Consider the following 18,905-nt stretch of genomic DNA (forward strand, 5'->3'; position numbering starts at 1 on the left):
ACTGGATGATTAAAAAAAAAAAAAGAAAAAAAAAGCAAAAGGAAAAGAATCGCACGAATAAAAAAATTTGATATAACGCGATATCTTCGAGTTAAGTTTATTGCCATTTCACTACGCGTGTTCACTACGTGGAAATACACGGATTGACGGATTGACGTCTTGCAAAGCGCAAATAAATTTTCCACGAGAAGGGAACAAGATGACCGCGTTAAGAGAGAATTAGCATTATGCGCGAATTGAATTATTATGCGCATATGAAATTTCCTCCCATCCACCCCGTCAAATAAAAATTTTAATCACGATTAATTTCCTCGAAACATCGTGCGCAACACGATGTTAGAATTCCTTTCGCCTAGCCGACTTATATAAACGCGAATTAATATAATATTCTTTCTTCCTTAATGCATTCGACGACAGAATTTTTCAACGGGAGAAAAATAAAGTGAGCAACGTTATTAACGCGATATCGTTAAGTAGGCTTTGCTGGAAAATTTATAATTACGCACGTATAAGCTTCGACGAACAAAAGAAAGATAAAAAAAAAAAAAAAAAAAGATGAAAAGAAGAAAAGAGAGAAAAAAAGAGGGAAGGAAGAATTTATTATTCCGCCCGAAACGAGATTGAAAATTAACGGGTGGACAAGGGTGGACAATGAAATCAAAGTGACGAGTCCGAACTTGCGTGAGAAAGGTCCGCGGTGTGAAACCGCGTTTTAATTACGATAGGCTGTCGGGCGGCCGGCATTGTCATCGCGTAAAATATTGAAAATTATTTCGTAGCCGGTTCACTTCACTGCCGGCTAATTATTTTACGGCATGACGAGCAAAATGAAACTGCTCGTTAAAAAGCAGGGCGGTAAAGTAGCGGTAGCGTTGTCTCTCTGACATTCTCGGATCGGAAATTGAATCTTTTACGCCTTGATTGTTCACCTTCTTTCCAATCGTGCGAATAAAAATCCATCTAACGAGGACCTTTGTTTCCTCTCCTCCTCCCGATTCATTTTCGCCGATTGAACAAAAGATCGCCCCGCCCCGTTGACGTCACGTCAAATTCTATTTTCCCGATATAATTGCGTATAATTGTGCCCATGCGATCGAGTCTCTCGATTTTTCGTCAATTCAAATTGTCGGGAATAATTCTCGACACGCGATGAATATTTTTTTTGGGGGGGAGGGGGGAGGGGAAGGAGAGAAATTCGATTAAAAGGGTAACGCTTATCGACGATAATCGAGAAACGATCCTAACTTTTGAACATCGACAACGAACAAGCGGCGATCTTAATAACGTTTTATTTCCCTGTTTGCGTCCGACAGATATCAAAACGAATCCTCCCGGATTTTCTCGCCATTTATTCATCAAAGAAACTCGACCCCGCCCCTCGATAATTCACTCTTTGAATCTAATATCGAAGACACTCTCTAAGCGACGAACCATTTTCCCTTCCTTTCTTTTTTTTTTTTCTTTCGAGAATCGTTAATTTTCTCGTCACATCGGATTTCTTTAACCGATTAATTGTTACAATTGTTGCAAATTGTTTTCAAATTTTCTTCTCCTCACGAGAAGAGGAAGAAGAAGAATTCTAAATTCGACTTCTACTCGAAGAACACGATGCTCCTCGATCGATGGATTGCGAAACGAACGTCAAAATCGATGCGGGATAAAGTCACGCCCGATCAGGTTTCTCGAAAGACGCGAGTCCGATACGTTTAGCGGATAAGTCAGTGCTCGGTTTTCAAGACAGGGTGTACACGCAGGCTGGCACGAAGGGTCGCTTTTCCCCTGGGAACAGCAACGTCCGTTTGATTACCCATGGTATACCCTCCACCTGGTAATTACCAGTCGAACGCGATATTCGTCACGCCATCTGCTTTCTCTCAGGAGGTCACTTGGAGAAAGGGGGAGGAAGGGGGAATGGAAGGAAAGAATTTCCAATTCGACCCGGTTTTTCGCGTTCGATAACCCTTTTATATATATATATATATATCTACGTTTCGAACGGCGATTTCTGATGAATCGACAACAAATGAATGGAACGCGTAGAAAGATATCGCGTGGCGCAAACTCGGTCGATGAAAAAAAAAATTCGCATTCATCCCGAGATACATATTTTTCAATAGTTTTTTGATCGGGAAATTGTTTATAAAAGGATCCAAAAAGGATTGTTATATTATTTACATCGGCTGTTACTAATCGATCAAAGTAATTATTTGTGAAGATTTTATTTGGCGATGTCTTAATTGTTGATCAAGTTTGGTTAGATAATTAAATCGGTTAAGATAAAAATTTATTCGATCGTTGGTTTATCTTTGATTCAAGGGTAGGTTGGATCAGATTGGATCAATCAAGTTTCTTAACGAAGTAAAGCCAAGTAAAATTTGTACAACGCTATTGATGGCAACGTATTAAAAAATTATCTTCATCAATCGATCTACTTCGATACTATTTTTTCTACGAGTATAAAAATTTGATATTGGCGGAAGTGAAAGTGGAATTTAATAAAGGAGAATGAAAATTAAAGATCTCTTTTCTTCTTCGAGAAGTTACGTTCATTCATCGTTGCTCGATTTGCCGCGATTTAATCGATTAAATTCTTTCTATTTAAAGAGATAGATAACATATCATAATATGTTACGTATCCAATTCTCCTAAATCGATAGAGCCGCGTTTACATTACTGCGAACAATTTGCAAACAACTGATCAATTTATTACACGGCTGCTCTCTGTTCACAAGTGTACACACTGAACATAGTTCGCGAACTGTTATGGATTGTTCATTATGGTGTGTTCCACGCATCTTTTTTCATAAATCGAGGAAAAATAGAGTCACATATTTATTGCCAATATACAATATACTTATTGACAAAAGTTGGAGCACGTTCACAAATTCCTTTACATTTTTTAATCATTACCTTATTGTTCATTAATACATTTTCTCTCATCTTTCCATTTTATTTCCAACTTATCCGTCTCAGAAAAGGATGAAAAATGCAGATAAACTCGCAATTTACATTTGTTTCCCAACTTACTTTCAATCAGTAAATGTGCAATAATCCTCGAATCAAGCACGTTCAATCATCCAAGGGTTGTTTGGATAATCGTCCACGCTGTTTCTTCGACTAGGAATTTTTGAAAAAAGTGAAAAATTTCTTATCGACGAGACGGAAAAAACTGTTGCGTGCTCTTTCGAGTTGCAATTCCAGGAATAACTGTATATCCGTTAAGCGGGCAGAAAGTGCGACGGTTAACCGAGCAACACTGCCACGTATATATCGCTTATATATACATATACATATATACATGTATGTTTTGGGAGGCAAAACGAAGTCATTCCAGTTCGCGCGACTCGGTAACGAGAAAGATGTATCTATTTCTCGCGAATGTCACGAACCGAGCGACGAATCGTGGCAGATGTCGGTTTAGTTTAGAAGAGGAGGGGGCAGGTTAGAGGAGGAGGTTGGACAGGATGAAAATCCAACTAGAAATGGAATATAACCCTGGCTATATATATATATAGAGGTTGGCGAGCAATTTTCAGACAATTTTAGGTAATAACTTTTGCATGTAAAATTACAGTAATACGTTTCACCGGTGGGTCGGCAAGTTGGCCGTATATATACAAAAGCCGTATACCTTCTTGCCTCCCTCTGATTTCTCTGGACCGTAATGGTTATATTCGTGTACATGTAGCCAAGTGAGAGATTTTAAACCTGCTCTCCTTTATCCCCCCCTCTTTTATATTTTCCCTTTCGCCCCCGTTTATCAAGAATGATAATATCTCCTGCCTCTTGCTCGCGGTTTCGTGACGCGATGCTTATCCCCGAGCCAATTATCCCTTATTTCTCTCTGATTCCTTCCCCGTTTCGAGAATTCGAATTCGTTTCTCTTCGAAGGAAGCTTCGATCCAAATAATATTGTCCAATTATTACGAAAGTAGAAATTTAATTATTATTCGCGGGTCGACAGTCGTTCGAGCAATGTTTTCCCAAATTTTGTATTCCAATTGTTTGTTGTGCTTTTTATTATAAATCGCTCGCCGCGAAGATAGAAAGTTCGAACACGGTGGGGGACGAAGTGACGATCAGTGGAACGCGCATGATCGTGGGATTAATGAAAATTGGTGCGCTCGACCGGTGGACACAGGGATGGTAAATCGATAGGCTTTGGCGAACTTACGCCTCGGCGGAACAAATAAAAAAGCTAAAAAATTAACATGTTTCATGGGGGATAAGTGGGAGGGGTGGGATCACGGGGAAGATTTAGAACGTTCGATGAGTCAGCGCCCTCTTCCTCCCCTCTCAGGATTCCCTTTAAAATACCGCGGGCAACCGCCGTTTACATTTAAATGTAAATAGGGGTCAATGTGGAAGGCATAGCCGCCTCGGTAAATCCGAATAAGCTGTTCCTATTTTTATTTAGGGTTAACCTAAGTCGTTAACCCGCGGCCGCGCTCTACGCTGTATAATTCTTTGGACCGGTGATTTTGCAAAGCAGAAAGTTGGCGAGAAAAATATTTCGATTTGATTCGCGGTTAAAAAGGAAATATCAATATGGTTAATTAATCTGATCGAAAGAATATTAAATATAGTTGAAGTTTCATATTATAAGTTATTGGTTCAATACTAGTTATTAAATTGAAGCCAATCCAATATTCAAATATAAATAGAGAAATATAAATATACAGGAAGAAATTCTGTCTAAATGCGAACTCCTTAAAAACTCCTTAAAATAATTTCCATACTGGCACTACGATTCTCAATTATATTAAATTAAACACCGCGTTGAGACAAGAATAGAAATTTTTATAATTAATCATCGATCGAACGATTAAACCCAATTTAACTCCACGCGTCGACGATCAATTCCAATGATAATTCCAATGATAATTACACTATAAACATTGTCCAAAATTATCCAATACCAAGAGCAATTCCTTAAAATAATTCACTATGATTATCAATTACATTAAATATCTCGTTGTGAGAAGAATAGAAATTTTTATAATTAATCATCGATTGAATTAAACCCAATTTAACTTCACGCGTCGGCGATCAATTCCAATGATAATTCCAATGATAATTACACTATAAACATTGTCCAAAATTATCCAATACCAAGAGCAATTCCTTAAAATAATTCATTATGATTATCAATTACATTAAATATCTCGTTGTGAGAAGAATAGAAATTTTTATAATTAATCATCGATTGAATTAAACCCAATTTAACTCCATGCGTCGATGATCAATTCTAATGATAATTCCAATGATAATTACACTATAAACATTGTCCAAAATTATCCAATACCAAGAGCAATTCCTTAAAATAATTCATTATGATTATCAATTACATTAAATATCTCGTTGTGAGAAGAATAGAAATTTTTATAATTAATCATCGATTGAATTAAACCCAATTTAACTTCACGCGTCGGCGATCAATTCCAATGATAATTCCTATGATAATTACACTATAAACATTGTCCAAAATTATCCAATACCAAGAGCAATTCCTTAAAATAATTCATTATGATTCTCAATTACATTAAATATCTCGTTGTGAGAAGAATAGAAATTTTTATAATTAATCATCGATTGAATTAAACCCAATTTAACTCCACGCGTCGACGATCAATTCCAATGATAATTCCAATGATAATTACACTATAAACATTGTCCAAAATTATCCAATACCAAGAGCAATTCCTTAAAATAATTCATTATGATTATCAATTACATTAAATATCTCGTTGTGAGAAGAATAGAAATTTTTGTAATTAATCATCGATTGAATTAAACCCAATTTAACTCCATGCGTCGACGATCAATTCCAATGATAATTCCAATGATAATTACACTATAAACATTGTCCAAAATTATCCAATACCAAGAGCAATTCCTTAAAATAATTCATTATGATTCTCAATTACATTAAATATCTCGTTGTGAGAAGAATAGAAATTTTTGTAATTAATCATCGATTGAATTAAACCCAATTTAACTCCACGCGTCGACGATCAATTCCAATGATAATTCCAATGATAATGTTGTAATTACACTATAAACATTGTCCAAAATTACCCAATACCCAATCCCAAGAACAACTGTGGATCGGATTAAGCGAGAAGAGGGGGCGATCACCCTGGTCGAATAAAACATGCAAGATGAGATCCTATGTAGTTAAGGGATGATCCTTAGTGGACGCATCTGTCGCCTTCATAAGGGATTCCTGTCCTTTCCCCCCCATGGGACGCGGTGAAACACGACCCACGTCTAGCCGCGGTTAGTCACGCGTGTCAAATGAGCAAACTTAAACAGATTATACGCCGATTGCTCGATATTTTGCTCGTTCCACGTCATCGCCGGGGGAGAAGACCCTGATTCTCCCTGATCCCAACGACAGATGTGCCGGCTAATTTCGCTTCCCCCTTTCCTCCTTTCCTTTTACTTTCTTTCTTCTCTCCTCTTCTCTTCTCCCCTTCGTTTTACGACTCGAAGCGTGGCGTGCGTTTTAACAGCAGGAACAGAAATTCCGCTCTCGTTTTCACTTCGAGACTGCGAGTATCGCGCCTTCGTTGTCTTTATTGGATTTTTTTTTTTTAACAACCTCGTACAAATTTATCGAAGCTCGCGTTTTACGAGGTAAGCCGAAGCTAGGAGGGTGAAAGTTTTGCAGGAGCAGGGTTAGGTGGTTAGGCTCGCCTCGGTCTCTGATTCAGGGGGTGAACATTGACGGTGTAGGGGTTGCAAGTTTGGGTTTAGATATATATATTTACTAAGCTTTGTTTGTATTTACCTTTCCCTTGTAAATAAATATACCATGGATGGAGGGATAAATTATCGACCATCTTTGATATCTACGTTATTTTCGCATATACGTGACACGAAAGGAACAATAATTTTTAAGCAAGTGTAATAAAGTATCGTGAAGAAATTCAAGAAAATGATACAATCTTTAATTATCAATTTATCCGACTTTTGCATAAACATAGTTTTCCCGTATATTAAAGTAAAAACAGGGATATAAAAACAGTCATAACTTCGCTACGTGCATCATGAAAATGGATTTAAGAGGGATCTCGAGACCCCCCACGAATGTTTTCGTAAAAAGATTCAGAGATTGTCGTGTCTCAAGATTAATTATAGAGACGTAATATATATATACACGAGGATTTTATTTTCAGCACGTTTAAAATTACATAGAAAGCGCGTGTGGCAACGAAACGAACACGGATACTTGTTTTGCCGAATTTTCCCTGATTCACAGACGGAATACGTAAGCTTGGGAGAAAGATGTTGCACGTTTCGAAATATAACTCATATCCCATTCCCTTTCTCCCCTGCCTTTGATCCCTTAAATCCTGTAACGGAATAGTTTTAGGGACAGTTATATACCTGGAAGGAAAATGACTCGTCGCCTAAGATCAAACGAGGATCGTGGCAAGCGAAGCCGAGTTACGTCGCGAGAGAATATCTATCTCGGGGTACTGATCCGGATTTTAATTGACCAACTTCCTCGAAAAGTGAGAGAGAATCCTTTTTTTCCTTTTTTTTTTTTTTTTTTTTTTGCCATGTTATTCTTAACACTTTCGACAATCAAAAATTACAAATTTTCCCGGATGACAAGAAGTGGGGGATGTGGCGAATATATTTCGGAAAATTAATTTTAATTCTCATTTGAAAATTGAAACGTGATTTAACGATACCCATATATTTTCATTGGTTTATCTTAATTAAGATCACGTGTATTATGCGTGATATTATGCATATCATTTCGTTAGTTTTATATTTAATTAGTGCCCGTGTTATTATTATAATTATTAATACATCGGTAGCCTTTATCATTTACCACTCATTATCATTATTTTAATATATATATATTCACTGGATTCATTTTTTATAGACTTTGTTTCCAGGAAGTTCCTCAATTAATATCGCGACATAAAACGAGCGTAACTTATACACCGGCGAGCAATGCTAGAAAATTGGATCGATAATCGCAACTAATTTCAATTTATCTATTCAATTTATCACAGGAGGTTCCCTCTCCTGTGGCCTGTAAAGCAATTCCCCGCGAATAGACGAAATATTCAGTTTTTTTTTTTTTCCCTTTTTTCTTTTTTTCTTTTTTGATTTATCGAGCAGCCAGGGATTGACCTGGCAAAAGTTTCAGCTCAATCCGGGACCTCGATTACGCTTTGATTAATAGAGAAACGCAAGCCTACGCTTGGAAATTGTGTAGTAAAAATATGGATGAAGTTGTAACGCGCGGTCCCCAATGACCGTTCCGATCGATCGGTTTAAATTATTCGATGAATATACAATTAATTGTAAGTAACGGTTCCCCGATTCTTTGTCGCGATGATTTTAAATCGAACTGAAAAGTGAATCGAACAATAACATTTGTCGAACAGTGGATTAAAAAGAAGATTTCGAATTTATTAAGAATGAATGTAAAAAAAAAAAAAAAGAAAAGATGCGAAAAGTTAAAAAAAATTGATTATTCGTATCTTATAATTGTGTACAAGTATCTGAACACACTAGCGCCACCACGGTCAATATCTAACTAACAGTATTGGTAATAGATCGAAGACTTAAATTAATTTTAAGTTTCTGAATTTGAACGTAAAATATAATTCGCTTCGTTAAAAATTTCTTAGTTTTATTTTTTACTAGGCAAATTTTATTTATTGATATTAAAAGAAGTCTTGTGCGAATTTTTTTTTTTTCATCTCTAATTTTTCTCAAACTCTCTATAAACTTTCAAAGATTCGCCTTCTGTTCGAGTACTTGTAGGACACGATAGTGCATGCGCTTACGTAAAACTCGAACGTGATTCGATTCGCCACACTTTGCCCGATGACGTTCCAGATGCAAGAAGAGTTGGAAAGATTGCGAGAAAATCCGACGAGTAAATTTTAATCGGACGTGAGAGAGAGAGAGAGAGAGAGAGAGAGAGAGAGAGAGAGAGAGAGAGAGAGAGAGAGAGAGAGAGAGTTGTTCGATTTTTCTCTTTTTTTTGGGGAGAGGGGATCACTTGTAACGGAGATCGACGATCGTTCGTTAACGTAATTCAATACAGAGGATAACTGGTGAAATGGCAGAATGAGAGCTTTTAAAGTATGCGTCGTTTTTTTATTCTTGATGAAGCGATTCAACGAATGTGTTCACGAAGAATAAAAAAAAAAAGAAAAAAAAAGGAAGAGAAATATTGAAACCTTCTATTATTCTTATTATTATTTTTCCTCTATTTTGCTCAACTTGCTCGGTCGCGAGCAGAATAATATTAACTTTTAACTAGTCATGCTTCGAGAATATTTAGAAAGAAGTTTAATAATATCGAGAGGGAACAAAAAAAAAATGAAAAACGAAAAAGGATGATAGGTTTCGTTACGATTTTATCACGTAAAATATTCACGATTTTAATCCAAGATCTTTGAATCTCGTTCTAAAATGGTGAGAAAGAACAAACGAAACAGTGAGAAAACAATAGTGGAACGAAAGTAAATGAAATTATGAATGAATGTGAAATTTTGTTCAAAGATTTCATTCGTGGTTGAAATCTCTGAGGTGGCCTGTTGGATGGAATATAATTTTGAATATAAGGGAGCGATGAATGAAATTCGGATTAAAAGCTTTTGTCAGAGAAGTAGGAACTGTTAATAAAGCAAATAACGAGGTTATGAACACCGGTTAATAGAGTAGTTGAAAATCAACGTGTAATCTTTGGGGCCGGCAAGAAATTTAACTATAGCAACCGGGAAGAAAAATAATCGTCGCGTTTCATTCAAATACGAGAGACGAAATTAACGGCTCACCTCTTAAAATTCTACGATCAAACGCGATGGAATAATTATCCACGTTTACGCCATCATCGTTGTCGGTTTATTAGGAATTTATCACAGCGATTTTCACGACGAGCATTGCGAATATTTCTAGACGCTCTAATCCAAACAGTAATTCGTATAATAAGAAGTATTATATAAATAATTGGTAACCTCGATTTCGAAAAGTATTATTATAATTTAATCAGGATTTAATTCGGAAAGATTAATTAGATTTTACGAAGAGTGATAATTGGATCCCCCTCTTTTTATCAATCAAATCATAATACCATTATAATGATCATCGTCTATTATTAATTTAATATCGTTATCAATTAATGCGCTTACAATTAACCCAGTTTCTCTTTGCTCTTTATACACCATCATACCGTATATCCTGAAACTATCTCAAGTTTTCCTAAATTTCATCGAACGGAACTTTTCAACTTTTCCTCAAAAAGGGACAAAAATGATTCGAACGAACATCCGTTAAAATAGATCTCGAATAACTCGACGAATAGCTCGATAAATGTATGATTCGTTGATTAAAAGGGACGAGAAATAATTGAATAACGTTCGAACCACTCGGCTCATAATGGCATCAGGTTATTGAGTTCAATTCAGTGACTCGGGCAAGGATTAACGCGAAAGGATCTTGGGGACGCCAACGTAGCGAGTAATCTAGCTCTAGGTTTGATCTCACCTGCGCTCCTCCTATCCACGGGAGGATATACGCAGTTCCAGAATCTTGCCCCCTCCACCCTCCCCTCCCCCTCCCCTCTCTCTCTATTCCTCTTACGTGGCTTATGCCGTGACAAATGGCAAGGTTTCCGGATAACGGCAAGAAGATCCAGGATTCGATATCTCTGCCGATCGATCGCTTTCAATTCGAGTTCTTGATACCAGAGATTCTCCTTGTTTCTTGTTCCGGCAAATGGAATTCGAATTTCCCTCACCGTGTATATTGAAAAATTTGACTTATCGGGGCAAAATCGATCCGAACGTTTATTTTTCCCGCCGCGTGAAAAGGGAATATTCGAGTATATCTTCGATTTCATCGTCATTCCCTTTTTTCTTTCATTTCTTTTTTTTTTTTTTTTTTTATTCTCTTTTAACGAGAACTCATTCGTCCGTTTATTTATCCGTTTGGGAGCAACTGTTCAATTCTGTTGCAGAGAAAGAGAGAGAGAGAGAGAGAGGAGAAGGGAGAATGTAAAATAATTAGATTTTATTTCAATATGAAAGCAATGATAAATTGGTTCTTGCGTTGGATTTAGATTAGATTAGATTAGGATTTCATCTCATTTAGTGCAAGATCTTGTAACGAGATATCTTTATGCACTCGAAACGAAAAGGGAAGAACGATACGGTATAAATATTTTTGGAAAGATTTAAGTTGAATAGATTGATTTGAAACATATGATAGAGTCAAATTACGTTTATTTAATCATTGGTCGTAACGATAATTTTGTTAACTGAGTGAAACTGACAGGAATTAAACAGGAATTTAAAAATGCAAAAATAAAGATAGATGGTTGAAAAAAAATGCCAATGTTTCGAGTGACGAATAGATCCATTTGAATGACGACAGAAGATCGATACTCTCCTGAATACAAAAGTTCGTAATAATTATACATGCATAATAAAATCTATCCAACAAATATGAGAAACAAAAATAAAAACGAAATAATTAATCGGAATTGAAATATTTCGAAAAATTTGAAACTGCATGGGAAAAGTTTGTCCTGATTTTTATATTCATTTGTATATTTTAGAATCTCGGGAATTGAATTCTAGAACGTTGAAACACGCCCGGCATTTAGCTCGTTCCAAGAACAATCTCCAACTTCTCGGTTCATTTGGCACAATTTATCCTCGAATTAGTTTGGTTTAGTATCGAGCGAATGCCCAAACGCTAAATCTAAATTTGATCAAACGGAAAAAGCCTGGTATCGCGATACCACCAGTTTAAAACTGGTGTAAAATGTTCCACACGTTAGAATGTTGTGCAATTCCCGAAGCTTTCTCTCCCTTGGATGATATAACTCGGAGACAGTCTTCTTCTTCTTCTTCATCCTTGGGGGGATCAAGTTTCGATGCCTTGTTGCAATCGTGATAATACCAGTCGAGAAACTTCTCCTCCGAGAGGAGAAGGCCTTTATAGAAGGACGAGGATTGTTTCGTAAATTTTATTTCCACCTTTTGCATATCTTAAACACAATTGGAAAAAAAGCGGACGACGAGAGTGCACGATCCGCGCTTCAAATTTTAATTCTTTCGGATAAATCAAATCTCAAGAATATTATCCCCCAACAGGGATTGGAAATTTACAATTTCGAAGAACTGGAAATTTCAACGCACGATCCCCGCGCACCAATACATCGCAACATTATATCGCGAGATATAATTCTTCCCCTTTGCCAGTCTCCTGCTCCCCGTTTGTCCCGTTTCACATCCTCGATATTTCCCCGCCACTAACCATATTTTCTCTCACCTAACATTTATTTCTGCCTTCTTAGCTTCGAGTGAGGGGCAAGAGGGGAGATGAATCTTCCAGCAATTTTCCACGATGCGATTACAATCTCGCCGTAAAGGATACGTATCCTTCGATATTTATTTCGCGAGAAAAAAAAAAAAAAGAAATACATCTCTGCCCCGAGAATATTTATTCCCTCCACTTTCGCGTAACTCGCGCCACTGATTTCCGCCGTTGATTTCACACGGTTGAAAAGGAGCATCGAGATAGAAGAAAAGGAAGCCGGGTATCATTAATTACAATATCTGTAATACGTCGCGTATTATATCGAAACATCGAAATAAATATATATATCCGATAATTAACGTTACTCGATGTCTGTCCCCGTTTATCGAACGATGATTCATCTATTTTTACCTAAAGAGAGAGAAAAAAAAGGGAATTTCGTATCTTTTCAGGATTTATTTCTCCCTTGGAAGTATATTAAATTTATTCGAAAGCACGTGAAGTTGGTTAATAAGGAAGATGTATCCGATCTTGATGAAATTTTTAAAGATGCTAGCTTTCGAATGAATATTTGACTTGTATCTCTTTTTATCGTTCGCGTCCAAGGGATGAAAACAACCCTCGACGTCGGGGGAGTTGAAGAAGCTTCTTCCTCGAATATATTAAGCGTATCAATAAATTGCTTATTATTATTATTTTTTTTTTTTAGGAAAAATTTAATAAAGTTAAAAACATGTCTTTAGGAGATATGTCGAATGTTTATATTTTTTATTACCAACTTTTCTCATCCTCTTTCGCATCCGAGATTCTTCGTATCCGTAACCGTAAAGTCTACTTTCGTGAAATGTTTTCTTTTCCAGAAAAAAAAAAAAGAAGAAAGATTTGCAAAATATTAGGGGTTGATAATAAAGGAAAATTTCCTTGATACTTTTATAAAAATTCGCTGCGAAACTTGGACATTTAACAAAAATATTATCATAAATATATAAAACTCGTCTCGTTAGAACCGAGTTAATATGCAACCGTTAATATTCTCGCGCGATATTCGTTCACGATCGTTCGCTCGGATAAAAAATGCATATACCGGTCGGCTCATTAAAATGCCAAGAAGTTCAATCGAACGGGGGAAACACTGTTTCGCTCGGCCGCATTCAAATTTACAACCGATAGGGGGAGCGCGAAATTCGACGGAATTCTTTATCGCGGGGTGAGATGTGGGGGGGAGGAAACGAGGAACGATAATAAGAATTCCGTTTCCCACTCGTTTCACTTCAGGATTCAGCGGGAAGATCCGTCTTGAAATTGTGGTGGATGCTGGTAGATCGTTTTTTTTCGACAGTTCGATGAAATGGCCTGGCAAAAAGGGGGCAAGAGGGGAGGGGAGGGAAGAGAGGAGAGGGAGAGAGAGAAATAGGGGAATGGATAAAGCTTGAAGATTCGAGCGAGAATCTCGAGCGTCCCTTGGGATTGGTAATAGAGAAGGGAAAAAATGTAATTTGTCCAAGATGTTTTGGATCCTTATGAGTGGACAGTGTTGCAAAAATTACGTTTGGATGTCCTTATAGAAAAGGGAAAGGAGAAGGGAGGAAAGGAAGAATAAAATAGATTTATTTTTTTTATTTAGACGTTACACAAGAAACAGTGTAGAATATATTTCGAATAATGTCTGCAAAAAAGTTTTTAAGAAAAATGTAATTTGGATTTTTTATGAATGAAGGATGAAATAAGAAAGGGAAGGAAGAATAAAAATAGATCTGTCTCTTCCATCGAGATTTTACAATATATATATATACATATAGAGGGCTTGTGTAAAGTAATTTCATAGCTCGATTAATCAGAGAGCAATTTTCGACAGGACACGTACGATCCATTAATCATCATGACATTATATTTAACTTGGATTCTGGAAACGTTTTGATTCGATGAGTAAAGGGGATCAATCCAGAGGCAATCGAAATCTTCCCTTCCATCTACGTAGATGGAATTTCCCGCAACGTTCACGCTAATTGAAAATAAAGAACATGATTGAAGCTCTGAGCGGGAAAAGTGGAATACTCGTGTCGAATCGTTTGACGTTCAATTAAGAATTTACGTTCTATTGTTGCTCGACGATGATGCTTCCGTAATAATTGGTTCTTACATCATTGCCTATTATCTAATCTAATAGGAAGAATTTATCGTGGCAATTTCATAAATTCATCGTCGATCGAGGATAAACGAGGATTAAGGAGAGTTTGCAGATTATTTGACATGAAAACTGATCAATTGTAGGGAAAATCTACGTCTATAGAGAGTTCGTTTTACAGTCTGAGAGGTAAATTACCAGCTTAAAAGCAGGAAGATATATAGATCGTGCGATGGTGACCTCGTAAACGTGTATTGCGTATTTCGTACCGTATAACGGACGTCGAAATCGATACGTGTGCTCTGTGAGAGGTTATTTTCGAATAAGAGAACATTGATGATTGATGCACGCTTGTAATTTTAGTAATTTTTTCGCATGGAAAATGGATATTTCTGAAGAAAAATTTCAAAAATTTATTTGGCTTATGTTAATTTCTTCCCCTACTTCGGGAGAAACTACCCCTTTTGTTCGAGTCATTCCTTCTATTTGAGCAATACTAATGAGCTCATAAACGACGGATACGAACGAAAACGTGATATGAATAAAAATTATAAAGACACTTAAATTTAGAATGACGAAGCAGCGCATGTTTATTCTTTAATTCAATTATAAAATTTTATTCAAGTTAAATTTCTTTTAGAAATCGTATAAATCGATGAAAACGATTCGATAAAAACGATAAAAGCGTTGAAAAAATGAATCGGATAAAAATTATAGCACTTTTAGAGATCTATAAATTTTGGAGAAAAAAATTTTGAAAAAAAATCCCAATAGGGATTTAACTTTCATAAAAAAGGAAAAAGAATAAAAAAAAAATGATTCATAGTACTTTCAAAACGGGTATATCTTTTATCCGAACCATTTTTTGATATCTTTTATCGTATGCGATTTACAAAAGAATATTACGGAAAATGGAGAAAAAAATAATTGTCAAAAAAAAAAAAAAAAAAGATTTTTTTTCCAAATTTTTTCACATTTGTACTCATTTACAAGAATTATTTTTCTCTTAAATTAAAAAAAAAATATATATATATATCCACGAATAATAATCACGAAAACTTTTTACGCGATTATTAAAACAAAAATCCTCCGCGCGTGTAAATCTTTCCATACGTCACGTCCAAAATAAAAGAGACTTACGATCCATTGTAAAAAAAAAAAAATATTCCAAAAATATTACAGGTTCGTATTAAATATTTCATATCTTCTTTCTAGGTTTTAGTTTTTTCCATAAATTACACATACACATTTAAAAATTACACATAAAAAAACAACAGAAAAAAAAAAAGAAATATCATTTTACTCCACTCTGTCAAAAAAATAAATGTAACTAATTAATAAACGTAAAATTACAAAATCGCATATATTATTTATCCATTTATCGAACACGTTCCAAAAAAAAAAAAAAGAGAGAAAAAAAAGAGATCGAGAGAAAAACACCGTTCCAAAAAAAATCTTGTCAAGATGCATCATATCCGATGCACGGACAACTCGGATGCGAGTGTTGGCCGCACGTCTGCGCACCCACGTTTCGACCCCATTGGGAGGGGAGGGGGTAGAGAGCATTGACGAGGGTGAAACGGTGATTAATAACCGTATAGGAGTGGCCTATTGTGCACGTTTGCCGATACCTCACCCCTCCCTTTCCCCTCCATATTCGCGTATCAGCCGAGCAATAAAACACGTTAGGCCTTTCATCGGTCCTTGTACATTCACGGAGTGTGTGTGTATACCACCGTCCTGTCCAGACGTCGCGAGGATCCCCCATTCTAGTTCCGGTGGTGATCGGTCGATTAACTACCTGGCCGGCCTTCGCCAAGGCGATAAAGTCGGCAGGTGGACATGATTTATTCCTCCTATCCTCAGAGAGCAGAACCACCATATACCTCGAGCCATTGAACTACCCCGTAGTTGGTTCATTGAATTATCGATATATATATATTCGAAGGATGGATCTTGTTCATCTTCTAGATCCTAGTTGATTCGATCCAATTTGCTTTTACAATCCGGCCATGCTTTCATTTATACGAGACAGTAAAGATCGAGAAATTTGGTGTCTCGATATTTGGATGATATCCTAACGAATACGAGAAGAGTTTCAACGACGTTTCTATCTATTCTTCCTGTTATTATTATTGGAAATCTGCTTGCGAAACTTTGTTCAAAACTCTGCTCGTGTTTTATAGCTTCGATATCATCCGTTTGTAAATAGTTGCCGAGTTGGTCGCAACACTTCTATTCGTGACACATCTTTCAATTGGATTAACTGCTTCGATTCTTCTCTCGCAGCAAGCTGTTCCCTTTTTTTCTTTTTAAAAAAGCACAAAGGATACCGAGCGTATATACCACTGAATTCATTATCATCCTCTAAACCATAGATTTACGAAATCGTTCACTTTTTATTCAAATATATCCTCGAAATTACTCGAGTATATGTATATATATATATATATCGTGGCGAAGATGAGCGATATTGGGAAGGAGGAAAGATGCAATAAATTGCAGGTTCTCTCCTATCCATTGGAGGTGGATAAAAAAAAAAAAAATAAGTCGACGATGGTGGTGGGCCGGCAATAATTTCCGTTTTTCGCGCGGGATGAAGAGAGGAGCGAGGGGTGGGGTTCGATCGACGGCCGGTGCAACGTCAATTTCGACGTGCATTTACTCGGCTCTCGAGCCGCCGGTTTTGAAATGTAAATTTGCCGTGGGTAACAAGTGCGCGCGCGGGTTCTGCGGCTCATAACGAGCCGACGAGGAATTAGGCCGGCGCAATGGAGCCGCGTAACACGGAAAAACGGCCACGGTTCGTTACGTTTTTTTTTTTTTTTTCCTTTCTCCTCGCGGCCAAATTAGCCTCGGGTCTTCTCGCCAATTTTTCCACGAAACGCTCGCTTCGTGAAAATGCTTCGAGAGTTCCGCCCCGTTCTCGCGGATCGATCTCGAAGCGTGGGTATCACGATGATCGACGTCGCGTGTCACGCGTGTGTACACAGGCGGTGAAGGAGTGATTATTGCAAGAGAGAGAGAGAGAGAGAGAGAGAGAGAGAGAGCAAACGGAAGATTCTGGAGAAGGCAAATGAATTGTTTTTTTGCGAGATTATTTTTCAAAAATGGTAGGATATTAATTTTACGATTGACGAATATTTTTTTCTTTTCACAATCTTTTTATAAGGATATATTGAAAAATGTATTCCAACGGGGGTATACAAGCTTTTGATTCAATCGTGAGTGTATGTTGTTCCAAATATTCGAACACAGATCGGCCGAATTTGATCCATTTACGACCTGGTTTTCCACCATTTGAAGAATTTAAATCGTTAATCTTATTCCGATGTAATTCGAGATAGAATTGGCAATGTTGGTTCAATTTCCATTGAATTTTACCAACGAATATTTAGTAGCTATATGATTGTATAAATAGTTTGGCGGTATCGTAGATGAGAAAGTTGATTTCAATATTTTTCGTTAGATTGAACCGCGTCATTATATCAATGTGATTACATCCAGAATCCGATTCAAAATTTACACGTTTTGTATTTATCTCTAATTATTTATCTTTGTCACGTATCTAAATATTACAAATATTTAACCCGTCGAATAAACCAAATACCAAATTACTCGAATATTTATCAACATATTAATACCACAATCATAAATCGTTTTCTCGGTTATAATACTTTTAATCCCCCGATTATTAGATCATCGATCATCTATCCTCGATTAATCCCATCTCAAAATCTTTCGATCTTTCCGTTAAAACTTTCATCGCCACGTGGCGGAGTGATAAGATAACCACTCAACAATAACGAGATGAGGGGGGGGAGGGGAGATTTTTAAATCTTTAATAGTATGCAAATCTAAAAAATCTCGATGCAGGCTTCTTTCTTCTCCAGGTGTCGCCCTTACGTGTGTAAAATCGTATCTGATGCCAACAATTTTACGAGGTCATGAAGCGGAATTTGCTCCAGGATGAATTTCATTAAGGTGGCCGCCGTATATCGGTGCTCTCGGTGTAAACTCATCGAGGGTAAAATTTAACCCGCGTTCACCTTATTAAAACTCAACCTCCTCCTCCTCCTCCTCGCCAACCTTGGCAATACTAAGCGCGACTACGGTTAATTTGCCCCTTGGAGACTTAACGTAGATAACGGTTAAACGGTTTATTCGAGAAATTTACTTATTTTCAGCGATTCAACGTTGTCCTCAAAGCGAATCCGTCGGTGGATTTAACTTGACGATGGCTAACTGTTTGGGACGCAACAGTTCCCAACCTTTGGATTTCGGCCTTTATACAGAAGGGAGGAGGGAGGGATTCGTTTTGGACGCGATGAAAATTAAATTACCCTCTTTGAGATTCCATCATCCATTATGGACTGTTTTCTCTACGATTTATGCACGTGCGTAATCGAGTTCGTTAGCTATCGGCTCCAAAAACTTTGTAAAAAAAAAAGATGTAATCGCGTTTAAAATATTTATG

General features: G+C 36.8%; 1 protein-coding gene across 4 annotated transcripts in view; it reads left to right on the plus strand.

The window, feature by feature from the left end:
* Positions 1-18,905, plus strand: part of LOC100870130 (limbic system-associated membrane protein) — a 220,662-nt gene that overhangs the window by 168,516 nt on the left and 33,241 nt on the right. The gene's annotated exons all lie outside the window — the stretch shown is intronic.

This window comes from Apis florea, unplaced genomic scaffold, assembly GCF_048593485.1.
Source record: "Apis florea isolate Af1SG1 unplaced genomic scaffold, ASM4859348v1 contig_1615_pilon, whole genome shotgun sequence".
Taxonomy (NCBI): Eukaryota; Metazoa; Arthropoda; class Insecta; order Hymenoptera; family Apidae; genus Apis; species Apis florea.